The sequence below is a fragment of the Lactuca serriola genome, chromosome 3, assembly GCF_051521515.1.
Source record: "Lactuca serriola cultivar US96UC23 chromosome 3, Lser_US96UC23_V15, whole genome shotgun sequence".
Lineage (NCBI taxonomy): Eukaryota > Viridiplantae > Streptophyta > Magnoliopsida > Asterales > Asteraceae > Lactuca > Lactuca serriola.
The window spans coordinates 161,631,010-161,646,972 of NC_136410.1; positions in this window are offsets into that span (position 1 = coordinate 161,631,010).

A 15,963-nucleotide genomic window follows, 5' to 3' on the forward strand; every position below is an offset into this window, starting at 1 on the left:
CCACTGTTTTAGGTTAAGGAGATCTAGACATACGTACTTTTCGATTTATGATCTCTTATTAGAATAGCGAGTTGTTTAATAATAACATAACGTAAGCCCTAGTACACAAGGGTTAGTTGGGTTGACCGGTTTGACTTGTTGACTTTATTTGACTTTGAATTGACCAGAATTTGACGGTTGTCACAGACTTGTAGGCTTGAGGACCGAAACTTTTCTTTCGGTTGGAGTTGGATGAGGGACCGAAACTTCCCTTTTGGTTTTTTAGGGATGAGGGACGGAAAATCTCCTTTCGGTTGTTTAGGGATGAGGGATGGAAACTCTCCTTTCGGTGTAGTTGGAAGATGAACCGAAACCTCCCTTTCGTTTGTATTCATTTGAGGGACCGAAACTACCCTTTTGGTTCCAATCTCTTGAAGAACCGAAACCGCTCTTTTAGTTTCTGTCATAACTGTGCTTCTGGTTCCCTGAGTTTTCCTCCAATTTCGACTTTCTTTTAATCCTTACAAAATCAGGATTTTGAGAGTTCCATAATCGTTTTCTTTCGGAGAGATTCTTCTTGTAACTTACATTCCGTTGATGCTTTCGATCGACGACCTATTTGGGATTTTTATGAATGTTGGCCTTTATTTTAGAGGCATGAGCACAACATTCACTCTTTGTTGAAGAAGTATCACTGGTGGTTTGCATCGGTTCATCCACATATGGTTTAGTTCCATTTATGCTCGGCACCTCTTACTTCATAGGCTCGTTTAGTGGTTCAGGTATGTATCTACCTTTCACTCTCCATGAGGTTTTCTGAGAGAGGCCCTTTGTCTCGTCTGCGTTGTCGATTAGGGCTGACCAAAAGTACTCATCACATCCACCAGCATTGTCTTCATCTACCATCGCTGTTAACTCTGCAGTTTCTTGTGGAGTGACACCCAGCACAGTTTAAACTTGATTTGGGATAGTTTAAACCTTTTGGTACACAACAACTTTAGCTTTGAGAGTTTTGGACTTGTCAGTAGAGGAGCGAGCAAACTCAACAGAGTTTTCAGAAATGAGGTTCTTATTGGACTTCGGTTCATTCTTGGCTAATTCGGAACAGTCTACCAAATCTTCTACAGAAATTTCACTCATATCATTGTCCTCATTAAGTTAAGATGTATTTTCAACATCAATTTTGTTATCTGAACTTAAGTTGGCATTCAATGAGTCAAATTTTTGTATAGTTTCGGCTCTTAGTTTCAATCTATCATTTTCATCAAGTAGATTTTTGAGCATGTCCTTATGGTCCTTGCACTTTATGTCAGATTCAATTTTGTCCAGACCTATCTTATATGTTGGGGACACTTCATCAGAGGACATGACACTTTCACAGTTGTATGCTTCTGTATCGATTTCATCCTCCTTTAATTCAAGGAAAGGTAAAATCATACGATGAATTTTCTTCCCTATTTCACAATCAAGATGCAATTGAGTAATGTTAAAATAAAGCCTCTTAGCAATTAAACAAAAAACGTTTCTTTGTTTGAGAAGTTTAAGATTGTCTCTTTGCAAATAAATCGAATCATCTTTTGATCTAATTAATTCCTTTTCCTTTTGCTCGATCCACATTCTTCGTTCCTCACTCTTTGATGAAATCCTGTTGATTTGATCAGTTGGGTTAGAATTCGTGACACGGGTTTGGGTAAGACTGCTAGTTATGCTAGAGAATTTTGACTTCAAATTATTTAATTCCTTTTCATAATTATTAGCAGGTAATTTTAGAGAAGCAAGAATATCTTGTACCTTTTTGATCAACTCATCGCATTCGTTGATCTAAGCACTGACAGGCTTGGCAGCGAAGCACCTGTCCTCTCGCTCTCTTTCTTACTCAACTCCCCCATCAGTTGTGGATCCTCTCATTTAGGACATACCCTCGGTCACTACAAAGCATCTTCCCATTGACTGCTCTGCTTTTTCCATCATAGTCTTTCCATGAGTAGGCTTCCTGACTTCATCATCCTCCGAATCTGTGGACCAGACTTCCACACCTCCAAACTCATCACTGTTGGTTGAACCCTGCACAATTAAAGCATTCATGGTAGAGTTATTAACAACAGACTTTCTTTTCTTTATCTTCTCCAATCTTCTCAAGAGGCTCGCTTCCTCATCATCTTCGCCTGTCTTCTCTTCTTTCTTTCTCAGCATGCAGTCTTTGGCAAAATTATTTTTGCCTCCACAGTAATGACAATCAAATCCTGAGTCGCCTCTAGTCTTAGTCTCCTTCTTTAACTCTTCAGACTTTGATCCCATCTTTGGTTCCTCCTTGACCCATTCGGCGCTATAACTTCCCTGCGAATTTCAATTTTTGTTGGCTGGGAATTTCTTCTTGATGAATTTTCTAGGGTTTGACACCATCATTGCATATTCCTCGCTAGTTAGATCAAAATCAGCAAGATCTAATTCTTCTTCTTCTTCGATCGAACTCTTTCCTTTAGAGACAAGAGCTAGAGAACCAAGACCCGAAACAACATTTGTTCCCTTCGATAAGGCATTCTCATGGGATTTTAAAATACCCACAAGCTTTTCCAAAGAGTATGACTTGAACTGTTCATGAGCTTTGACAGTTGACACAAAAACCATCCATTCAGGTTAGAGACCATTCATGAAAGTGACCTTTTGTTCAATCACCTTTGTTTCAATACCATGCTTTATCATCTTGCTCAAAAGATGATTGAAACGATCGAAAGTTTGGATAAGCTTTTCTTCAGGCTTTTGCTTAAAATCACCAAACTCTGATAACAGGAGGGTTTGGATAGAGTGTTCCAGATCTTCATCTGTGGAATATAATTCCTTCAATCTATCCCAGATCTCCTTGGTTGTAACACAAGAACTTACCAAACGAAATGCATCTGATTGCAGCGCAAACCTTATCATCCTTAGAGCTTTGATGTTGCACTGAAACTTCTCTTTTTCATCCTGAGGAATGTCTTTGACGTCATTAACGAGCTGATTGTATTCCTTCTGCGTTTTAACAATCTTTGACGTGCTGGAATGAGCGAATGGGCCTGAAGTGATTGCTTCCCAGATTAGATACCCATTGTCCTCCGATCCAATCACGTAGTCTTCAAAGTGATGCGTCCAGACTTGATATTCTTGCGTATACAAGATTGGTATTATTGTTGTAGACCCTATGCTGTTGGAGATATTGATAGGATTGGTTTGAGAATCGTCCATAGACATGGTGAATACTTTTGATCGAAAACCTGTAAAAGATCAGACTTTTCATTTTTCAATTAGGGTTGGATTAACAATTAATGAGATACGTCAATAAAGAGTGACGGCTCAATAAATATCAATCAATGCGGAATAAAAACCCTACGAACTTCTTCGACAAAAAAGGTGTATATAGATTACACAGTCTCCTGCTCTGATACCAATTGATGAGCTCAAAACTCTTAGATCGTTTAGATCTTTCACAAGTGTGATAAAAGAGTTCTAAAAGTTTAAGAACAAATTAAGAACGAACACCGAATAAAATCCAATAAGAGCTTATGATTCAAAACTGAGTCACGCCTCAGCAGAGCTCGATGAAGAACTTCCGTTGTAGAGGCGAGCTAGGGTTTACAAAACAGTGAATACAAAAAACAAGGAAAGCTTTTTCTTCTAAGCCTGAATGCATGCAACTTATATACTAAACCCTAATACAAAATAATGCACGGCTGGACAGGCCCAATACCGGCAACAAAACTAGGCTATGGACCGAGCCCATGACGCAATCCTCTAGACTCAATAGTTATCAGATGATTTGGGATCATCCCCATAAATTTATTAAGTTTAGAATTTTCCCAAGCTTTTTCAAGAGTCACGATACCAACGTATTGGTTGGAGATGGGATACTCCCCAGAAAATATGTAAAATTTGTAGCATTATAATGTTGAAAAAGTCCTTTCAGTCATTTTCCAAGTTAGAGTCAGTACTAGTCGACTCCTTAAAGTTCACTAAATTAAAAACAATTAAGGATCCTCCTTGACGGCTAAGGATCCTTCCATAAATGAACCCTAGGATCTTGTAGAGCGAAAATAATTGTAACTTTACGCTTCTATTGAAAGTGGGTCCTAAAGGTCACAAACTCCAGAGAGAATCAGGTTATATCTATCCTTATTCTTACTAGTACTTCTTATCGAAGATTTATCCTAAACAACTCTCAACTATTTTGGGATCCTAAATGGGCTACTAGCTGTTTTCAGGTCTTTAGGATCCTGAGAGTTCATGTAAACCCTGGACTACTTAGGATCCTGATTGTAAAAATCCTTAAAAATGCAACTACTACAACCACACAATCAAGCATGCAAAGAAATATTAAAACAACCATAACATTAAGGGGTTTCCCACCAACCCTACAAAAAGGAAAGAGTAATATTGTCTTACATCACCAAGAAAACCATAAACTACATAAAACCAATTTTTTGTAGGCCTAAACCATTAACTGGTTATCATCGCCTTTGACCTTCTCCACCTTGTCCACCTTTGATGGTTACCATTTTGGGTCCTGAATGATATTCAGAAGCTTACCAGTTAACTTTGTCAAAGCTTCACGCCACCCCGTCTCCCAGGATCCTGAATTGGCAACATCCACTGCTAACCTAATCTTGGTTTACCAAACAGCTATGATAGCGCTAGACTTCGCCTCCGTCATCACCTCCTCCATCTCAGCAGCATGCTCTTCCTCCTTCTCAGCCTTTTCCTTTCTCAATAACTCGACCCTCTTGAGGAGATCTTCATTAGTCGCCTTCTACTCCTTCTCCCGCTCCTTTAGGGCTTGCTCATCCTCCTCAGCCCGAATCCTTAGATCAACTACATATTGGGAAACGTGAGCAGAAACCTGAAACAAGTATGTCGTTAGTAAAAACAAGTAGGAATTAGAAACTAATGTCACGCGAACAATTACAGCTTGGGAAAAGTAAAGAAACTTTTGAAGCACCTCCTCAACTCCAAGATTCTCCAGGTTCAGATCCATGGCTTCTGAGGTCTTCCTCTTTCGAGAACCCAGGCTCTTCATAGTGAGGTTAATGTGAGATTCCTTAAGAGGAAGAGGAAAGGAAATTTTTTCCTTCATGAGTACGATCAGGCCGCTGGACATATCGTCCTCGAGATCAGATAAACCAAATCGGGCATTGGAGCGAGTGACCTTGGATCCTATACATCGTACAAGATCCACATTAGCTCAGGATCCTCAATAGTCTAGGATCCTTGTCGGTTCTAAACTATTGTATGCAAAACAAGAACTCTTACCAGTAGCCTTGGGCGTAGTGGTGGAGGAACCTTCTTGGAGACCAGAACAATTAAATTTGAAATACCTATCAGTTGCAGAAACAACAAGGAACTTCTCTATTTTCTCTTACTTAACCTTAACAACGGGAATAAGATCTTCAAACCTAAAAGCTGCAAAACGAAAAACAAAATAATGAAAAGTGAATCACAGGATCCTTGATACAAGAATGAATTATTCCAACCCTTTTTAACCTTGGTCTTTGGTAGGGAATCCCCACCAAGGATTGAATCACGCCTCATAAAGAAGTATTTTTCTTTCCATACTCTGTCATTATGTTTTTTTTCAGAACGATAGGGAACTTTTAAGATTTAAGTCTAAGAAGAAAATGGGAACTTCCAAAGGTAGTGAGATTGTACACATGAGCCAACTTAGCCAAACCTCTGTCTAGGCCTTTGGACTAGTTCAAATTATCTATCTAGATCAAGATCCTCTAAACATTAGGCATGGCCTGGATGAAGGAAATCTTAGTGGCCTTGAATAATTTGGAGATGATTCCAGAAAAGGGATACTTCAAACCTAGGGAAAAGGGGTATTCGGGAAAGCAAACCCAAAATAAGGAAACAAAATCGGGTTGATCCTTCAGGTTGAAGGGTTTGAAAACAACATCATTGGTGAAAGCACCAACCGATTTCAATGATTCGATATCACCATCATCGAAAGAACAGATCTCGTCGTATGACAGGATCTTTTGATTAATAAGAACATCCTCAAGAGGGAGAGAATGTTCTTATGAGAGATGTTTATTTTCTTGCCCATGATCAGTAAAAAGAAAACTAAGAAGAATAAGTGAGAAGAATACCTTCAAAGATGACTGATAAACCCTCGGATGAAAGCTAAAAGATGCGGGGAAGAATGGCTATGATCGATTGCTCCTATTTATGCCAATGACAGTAGAAAGAGAAGAGTCAATTTGACCAATTCATGATAGTTTTTGAATTGATTAATTCTATCTGTTAGGGTTTAAAATTTAAAATCCCTTGTCATTTTTATTTCTTTTTTATTTTTGAAATTATCCCTTTAAATTTTGGCAAACTAACTCCAAAATATTTTATAGGAATAATTTTGGTGCAATTATTAGGGACAGGATCCCAGAATTATATTTAGGATCCCAAACCTCAAGATCCTGGAGAATACTTCAAGATCCTGACTATTATCATTTATTCTCCTAACGTTAATGCTGGTAATATGCTTTGTTATTTTTCTCACATGTGAAGAAATAATCAGCCAAAGACTTATTCTCAACAAATAATCATTGTGACCATGTAAAAGATCCAGAAGACCAAGTCAAGTAACGTCTATAATTTGATCTTGGAAAATCCCAGAATTATCGTAGTTCATGTTATTTGTTTTAGACTATAAAAAAACACATGTATTCATCACACTACACATGACACATAGAAGAACAACAACACTCGTACTTATATTATTTACATTTTCTCACACCCCAAAACCAAGAACGGCGGAAACGTTCCGGGGTGGAGGACGACATGTGAAGTATCATAACAGTGTAAAGTAGTAAACAAGCAACAACATCATCCATTGCATTAATAGTAAAGTTTTAATACATGTGTGTGTTCTTTCATAATGTACAACAATAAAATGAATAATCAAAATAAGACGAGTCTTGACTGTGCTCCGTCTTCTCAAAACCTGGCCACCGTACCTGTCTAACTGGTGACCTGAGAATACAAGTTATTTTGAAAGCGAGTATCAGCCTAAAGCTGGTGAATTCATAAGTATTTAAGTGTCATTGACTTGTTTTGGAAAAATGTTATGAATGTCTTGTAAATCTTTAAATGAAACAATTGATATAAGTTTGAAAACCCTAGGAAATCCCTTATTTCCTACTAGTATAAAATGTAGTCTTCTACCAAGACCCGAATGTTTTACTATGAAAATGATAGTTTTTCCTTCCTTTGAGTATTACAAATAGTAATTAGTCTAACTCATCGTTTATGTGAATGTATCACAAAATAAAGTAAATAGGAAAATGAATATGATAGTCTTCTACCAAGACTCGAACGTTCTATAAGTAAAATGATAGTTTTTCCCTTCTATTGATTAGTACTAACGTACATAGTCTAACTCCTTGTTTATGTGCATGTATCACAAAATAAAGTAAATAGGAAAAAGTACTAACGTAAGTGTTATCACTGGGTACTAGGACTAACACAACATAAGAATATGATAGTCTTCTACCAAGACCTGAACGTTCTATAAGTAAAATGATAGTTTTTCCCTTCTATTGACTAGTACTAAAGTACTTAGTCTAACTCCTCGTTTATGTGAATGTATCAGAAAATAAAGTAAATAGGAAAAAGTACTAATGTAAGTGTTATCACTGGGTACTAGGACTAACACAACATCGCAGTAAGCGAAAACAATAACCTAATGAACATCCGAAGCTTGTCCACTTATCCTCTGTAGCAGCAGAAGGGGGAATGAAGGGTTAGTCCCGTAATCGATCTATCTAGTATAAGTATTAACCGTAGACCTCCGTAGATGGTCATCAACCACTGGTGCTAATCAGTTGGGATTCGGAATAGTTAGTCCCGCCTAGTTATCCCGGGTACTGGGACAGACAGGACAATTTACACAGAAAGTACGAATAAATCTTCCTCATAACTCTAGGTACAAGTATCCAGGTAAGTGAATACAGGATAATGTATCTATGTAACAGTACTCATGTATGGTATTCATGTAAGCATATTCAAATAAATGTATCTATGTAAACGTACACATGTATCATGTAATCCTAGGAAAATGTACTCATGTATCATGTAAGCATATGTAAGTGTACTCATGTATCATGTAATGTACTGGTATGGACTCATGAATGAACTGACTCTTGTGTGATTCCTTTTAATAGGAATAATGTTTTTTTTCTTCTAACTATCCATATGATAATTAACTGAAAGGTAATTGGTTGTTCAAGTAAGTTTATACACCCTCTCTACACAAGAGTGTGGGAGACAGAATGAAGGATGCAAAATAGAATCTCAAAACATTTATATGAACATAAGTGTATAAGTATAGTTTTGTTCAAGAAGGTAAAAATAATGGTTTTGTAAGATATGTAAGACTTTTGAACAATAATTAAGAGTGACTTGATGTCATTTTAAATAAACATTTGAAAATTAATACATTTGATAACAAAGTATTTTTAAGATGGAAAACCATTTCATGCATCACATTTTGTAGTATGTGAAATCTACTGGGTGAAAACACAGTTATAAAATACATAAGAGTGATTTAATAACATACCGTTTTCTACTTGTATTCCCCCCATTAAAGCATTTAAAATCATTTAAAACATTGATTAAGGGGTATGAACTCACCTGTAGATGGTGGTTTGGATAAACTGGACGGTGTAGGATTGTTAGGTGTCAAGTGAGGACTTGTATACACACTACGATCCTAATAAACATATAATCACACATGTACACACTCAATTAGTCTTAAATTACTAATTGTTAATGTTAACACATCCTAGAACACAATAAACACTTTATATATGTGTTATAAGCCCTAAGGATAGGACCTAAGTTGTTGTGGGACTAGGCTATTGGGTTTAGGGTTCCAAAGGACCCTATACATGAGTTTAATCTTCCATAAACATCACACAAGGAGTTTACAGTCGTAAACCCTTGAGTTTACGGCCGTGAACTCCTAAGCTTGGTGTCATCTTATTTTTTGAAGTTCTAAATGATCCCAAGAAGTATTCCAACTTGGTAGTTTAATTCTTGGAAGGGTTTAGGGCACTAATAACCTCCTTTGAGGAGTTTACGGCCCCAAGGCCAATTCCTTTGGATTTTACTACCGTAAACTCACATGAAAGGGTGTTTTTGATGCTTTCAAGTCTCATACACATGTAGGATAGGTTCTAGACTTTTACCTAAAGCAAATGAAGGCTTTAGGCACACATTGGTGCCCTTCATTCATGTTTACGACCCAAGAACCATATTAGGGTCGTAATCTCTCTTTGAGAGGGGTTTTTGATGTTTTAAAGTCCCTCAAATAGCCAGGAGTAAATCTAGGTAATTGTCCAAAGCTTTAGGAGTGCCAAAAGTACTCTTTGGTCCATGTTTTTGGAGTTCACGGTACAAGATCTTCTTAGGCCGTGAACACCCACACTTTGGTGTTTCTTTGTTGTTTTCTTGTCCTAATTACACCTATATACAAGCCTAAGGTAGTAACATATCATGGGGGAAAGGCTAGGCATTGTTTTGGGAGTTTACCGCCCAAGAACACCTTGGGGAGTAAACTCCTAAATCTAGCTGTTTAGCTATGTAATCTATGTTATAAACACATTATAAGCTATATAACACTACTAGAGAGAGACACTCATGATTTGGGATAAAAACCCGAAGATCCGTGAGAGAGAAAATGGCTTTTCTCTAGTTGGAAATGTAACTAATTAATGAAATTGGTTCAGAATTCTATTTATAGTCCTGAGATTTTTGGCGGAAAATATTTTATTCCCGTAATGATCTCTAATATAATAGAGTGTTGGAATAACAGAGTTGCACAAAACCCTAGTTCATCCACTCTCTGATATCCCCTGAAGTGTAAACCCTGAAATATTCAAACTTATACGGAAAAGTCTGAAAATTTGTTGTGACTGCTATAACTTCTATTGAAGTGATATTGTTTGTTCATAATGGAAATTTCGGGTTGTCACATCATCTCCCTGTTAAAGGGAATTTCGTCCCGAAATTTGAATTTAGGCAAGGAAGTAGGTACGAATGATCGAGTCATGAGGTGGAAACTTCCTAATCGTTATTGTTCCTCACGCTCCAAAGTGAAATCGGGTTCTCGGTTGATATCCCAACGAACCTTCACTAACAGGAGATGGCGTTGCTTCCTCCGCTTGAGCACTCAGTCGAGGGTCACGTTGGTTCTAATACAAAGGCGAGGATCTCGTTAATCTCAATCTCGTCGAGAGGGCTTACGAGAGTCCTAACAGAACGGTATTGTTTCTAGTTCGAGACGCAAATGGGTAAAATGTACGTTACTGAGTTTGCGGAGTAGGTCTAGTTTGTGAGATGCAGGACCGCTTCTGTTAAGAATCTCTGAGGTCCCAACTACATTGGATTTAGCTTTCCACGCTTTACGAAGCGTATTAAGTCGTTCCCAGAGTGAGGTTTCCTAAAGAATTTGGTCTCTCACTTGGAATTCTAAAGGTTCTTTCTCTCGCTTAACTTCCCAGTCAAGGACCACTCCTTGATGGGTCAAAGTTGAAAGGGGTTTCTGTAATTTGCGAGGAGTTCTGGATGGACTATGATAGTAGGTCTGTAAGACCTAGAATTTGGCGAATTTTTCGTCGGTGACTATGGTGCCGGCAAATCCCCAACGGTTTTTGGATAATTTGCCAGAGTACTCTAGAATTTCCACATCACTAATAGTGTGTCTCAGGAAATTTGACTCTTTAATTCCAAAACTCATATTCAGAGAACTTTCCAAAAGTATCTCTGAGGGTAATGTTTCTATGGGTTCTTTCTTACTACTAGGGTAGATAAGTAAGTCATTACATGGAGAAATGGCGAACTGATCCCAGTAAGAAAGGCGTACTCCACTTATTTAGCTCATGAATACGATGCCCGTATTGGTCCTATCCGAGGGGTATCACTACGGACTCAAAATGTCCGCATCGAGTTCGGAGGGTAGTCTTCAGGACATCCATCCCTATCACTCGAACTGGTGATATTCGAATCCCAGGTCCATTTCTAAAAGTAACTCTTTCCCTGTGTTTGTTCAATCATCTTGTCTATGCGAGGCAGAGACAACGATTTCTAACGGGAATCTTAATGAAGTCTCTAGTCGTCGAGGTACATATGATGCACTCCGTCGACTTCTAGTAAGAATAAGACCGGAGCTCTCAAGGGTGAGAGGCCTGGTCTTCTAATTCTATTGTTGAGTAGTTCGTTGTGTTGTCCGGGCTATTCTTGTATCTTCTGTAGGTGTTTAGACTGTAAGGCGATCTGGTTATAAGAGTCATACTGGGTTCTAAGTTTGTTCCTATGCCAATGCAATTACTCGTACTCTTGGACAGTCTCCGTCCTGAAGTTCATATTAGAATTCATACATGGTTCAATGATCACTATCTCGTGTATACGAGTCGTATATAATTAAGATTGAAAAGGTAGTCGAATAACTTATTCTTCCTTAATCTCACATCCCATCGAGGGAAAATAAGTTAAAGTGGAATCATCAATTCTAAACCTGTAGAACATTGATTATATATCACTCTTTTGTATACATTCTTTAGTGATAGATCAACCGTATGAATCCTGGAATTGAACTTGACGTACTGCACGAGTAATACTGTGGGGATTCCTTCGGAAAGGAAAAGAACTATAAGGTACTCCATGCACGAGTACCTCGGTGTTCTGATATGACGGCTTCGCTAAAAGACGTTTACTGAGAAAGAGATGTACTTATGAATCTGGTATTTCGAGGATCGAATTTATCTGAGTCATATGTTAAATTCAAAATCATATGGAAACTAAAGACATTAGATTTGAACATAAGGCGTTACAGACAAAATACAACAGTGCAACCCTTAACAGAGTTACTGTACTTTTAGATTTACCACAAGACTATTGCTGCGAACAAGGTATACTACAAAAGACAAGTATACGCAGCACGAGCATCCCTAAACGGACGGGATCCCGCAAAAGATAAGACTCTGGTTGTACTAGTTTCGGGATGGTTCATAAGTCTATTACAACGAAACGCCTAAATTACATTAACGTGGGTCTGGAGTAGACTCTCCTGCGGCGGTGGTTGGTAGCATACTGCCGTCTGTGCCAGCATTTGCTGCCTCTGGGCAGTTTCTTCTGTAGTGACCTACCTTGCCACAACCGTAGCAAGCCTGGTTCACACAGGTGATGGGAACTTGGTTGTCAGCCTTGCTAGGCTCTTGCAGTAACGCTTGGTGTGACCCTTTCTGTTGTAGTGTGAGCACTGCATCTCCCTACAAGGTCCATGGTGGTGAAAACTGCATTGAATGCATTTTGGGAGATTTCCAGCATAAAGTTTGGCTTGTTTAGGGACAATTGGGATGCCCGAAGGGATGGTAGTTGGAGGTACTGATGTCGTGGCAGTGAAGGTTGTTACTGGTGGTTGTTTCCTGTTCGCCCTTCGAAGCGACTTGGCCTTAGATTTAGCCCAATACTTCCTTTTGTTACTCTTGGCCTTGGGATTCGATGTATCGTGGTAGTTTGCTGTTCGTTGAGGTTCTTGATTGTTACTTGGATTGGAATGGTTGTTAACAATCCCGCTAACACTTGCGTTGTTAGCGTTCAAGTGGGTCAGAATAGCTGACACGGCAGCCGAGACTGCAGCTTGAAAGGTAGCTGCATCAATCTGAAGAGTTGGTGTTTAGTTGATGGGCTGATCGTTTTTCTTGGGCGACATGATTCTGTTACACCGAAAGAAAATGAATTTGTGAGCGGAAACGGTTGAATCTAGACGTAGTTCGATTGCTCATGCAAAGAGTAGAAGTTTGTTCTCTAAGGTTCGACCTACATCCCTATGATGAAGTCCTAGTACGGAATGGAAGTATGTTCACGACGGTTTGACCTACATCCCTATGATGCAGTCCTAGTAAAGATCGGAAGTAAGTTCTTACAATGGTCTCAAGATGTTTGTTGTTCGAACCGAGGTATTGTTGGTTGGCGAATAACATGATCCAACCATTAAAAGAGACTAGGAGATGTCTCTGGAGTTAAATTGCTATAGTCAAATGACTTGACTAAAGCATGTTTCAAATAGACTCTGAGGAATGTATGATAAGAGTATTTGAATAAAGAATGACACAGAAGTTAGCCGACTGTCAATATCTTTGATATTCATGACGTACAAGTTCGGGAAAATAACCTTGTAAAAAGGTCTTACATCATATCCAGAGAAGATAGTTCTGGATAGCATAAAGACCTAACCAAAATTACTTACAGTACAAGATAGTTCCATAGAAAATGCCACGTTGGGCATAGACAGAAACACGATTCCTTTCTAGCAAGGAATATAAAGTAAAGTATCTACTACTAGCGACGGTCATCCCTCTGGTGAACTCTCAGTTCAGCCAGTTGGCGTTCCACATCAAGTAGGTGTCTTTCGTACACTCTCTGGTGTACTCGAAGTTCTATGACTTCGGCTCGTGATTCAGCCAGTGCTTGCAGCAGGGTTTCATAGTCTCTCTCAGACCTGTCACAAGCATGTTCAAGGCGACTAGTGCGAAGCATATGCATTCCTCCATTTGTATCCACTTCTGCGATACGTTGTAGAGCTGTCATGCCCTAAATTTCGTTTCGGGCAACTCTTCGGATCAGAATTGGTAGAACTCTGTCTACTGAGCTCCCTTCACTTACGTTGTAGAAACTTTGGTCTCCATTGAACGGCATAGGTTGATCTTGATCTTCCCTCCATGTTTCCAAACATTCCACCCATGGAGGCGTTGGGCCATGAAAAGCCGGACGAGGGTTAGGAATTGGAAAGGGAGCTGTCTGAGGTAGGTTCTGTTGGAATAGTGTCTAAGGCTGCAACTATATTAGGCAAGTATTTGGCCCGGTTGTGCATGGTCCTTTTGGGTTGCCTTCACCATAGCAACTTGATAGGATGATTTATTAAGAGAGAGTAAATATTATTAATATATTATGAGAATAATATAAAGAATAATATATTGTTATTTGATTAATATAAGTCATAGAATTAACTGGAATTAATTTGGTGACTTAAAGAGGTTAATTAAATAAAGGGGTATAAACTGTCAATTGTTTGATAGTTAAGCTTTAGACTATAAATCCTTATAGATATACAAGGGACGGATTCTAGAAGCTAGGATAGCTTCAAAATCGTCCATGACTTATCTAAGGAAAGGATTTGGATAGCCTTAAGAGAAGATTATCCAATTAGGGTTTAGGTTGTAACCCTTAAGGAGTCTACAAGTATAAATAGACCCCATGGGCAAGGGAAATCAGCACTTCACCAAAAGTAAGAGAACCCTGGCCGATTTCCTCCCTTCTCCTCTCTCCTAAATCATCTTCCTTGCTATTGGTGTTTGTAAGCCATTAGAGGAGTGACATTTGTGACTCTAGAAGCTCCAAGACTACAAGATCATCAAGGAATTCAAAGGTATTGTTCTAGATCTGTTTCAATGTTGTTATTTAACCTAATTAGCCATTAGAAGTCTTGGATTCAAAGCATGTTTAATTAGAAAGCCTAGATCCAAGCATTAGGGTTTTGCATGCGCACATAGGAAAGTTCTTATGGCTAAAACCCATCAGTGGTATCAGAGCCTAGCTTGATTTTCTTTAAATTGTTGCTTAATTAACTGAAACAAACCTGAAAAATTCGATTTTTTGGTTTCTGATTCATGGACTCGGCGAGTTCCAAAGTGGACTCGGCGAGTAGGCCTGACTCGGCGAGTCCCTTTGTGCACTCGGCGAGTCCAGGCGTCAGGAATGGCCAGATTCGGGATTTTTTCATAATTATCTTATAGAAACTTACCTTAATCATAATAGATCAACCTAAATCCGATTTTTTGATATATATGACTATTATCTTGATCTAATTAAAGATATTTGTCAACTAATAAAATATTTAATTTCCTTATATGATAATTAATTAATTATTTTGATTATTTTGGTAATTATCTTTCAAAGAAATCTTGAATAAAATCAAATATACATAATTAGGATATTAATTGTTAATTGGAATTATTTGTTATTTGATCCTCTATGTTTTAAATGTCTAAAACTTGCCCTCAAGTTTTTGAAATTTATATTTGTGATTAAAAGTTTTAATTTAGACAACTTAAATTTCAAACCCTAGATTTTAAAAGGTTTAAAATACAACCCTATACTAATATGATATTACTAGAATAATATATATATGTATAACTAAATGCTAGTCTTACCATTAGTAGGCCTCATTCACGAAGCCGATCTATAAGGTGGGTATAAGGTTGCAGCCTATAAAATGGCGCTTAATGGGTGTACACTCACACCCACCGCTTGCTTGATTGGTGGAGGGTCGTTAGCCGAACGGGTAGGATAGGGCAACCTCATCCTCTCATTAAAAGTATAATAAGTAATACAAAGTAACTACACATATTTTAAAATTTCCCAATCTTAGTTACTTTAGGAAAAGTGAATTGATGCGATCCCATGAAATTACACTTTGCACCCTTGCTAAGAAGTTCGTGGAGCGTGTGTGGTTTACCGGCACACTAATTGGTTCTAAGCAAAGGTGGCAAAGGGTGATTCATTGTTTATCATAGTTCGATGGAGCGTGTGTGGTTTACCGGCACTTCGAATAGGTGATCGTTACAATGAAGGCACCATGTGAATTTGCATGGTAATTCACATCCGCTTTGTGATCCTCGGTATCCCAGTCACAAACAAGAGGGGCATATCGAGATTTAAACATGCCATTGAATAGTTTCAATGAATCTCATTCGAACCTAGGAATTCTCAATACACTTAGGACTAATAGTTAAGTTATGTGATGGAGAATTAGTGAATCGCCATTCACTTACCTTCAATTTATTTGCATGTTAGATTACGACATCCCTTTTCTAGTATGTAAATGTTATTGTTGGATCCTAGCCCTAATCTTCTTATTGGGTGATAATTAGGGATTCTTATTCTAATCTATCTTTG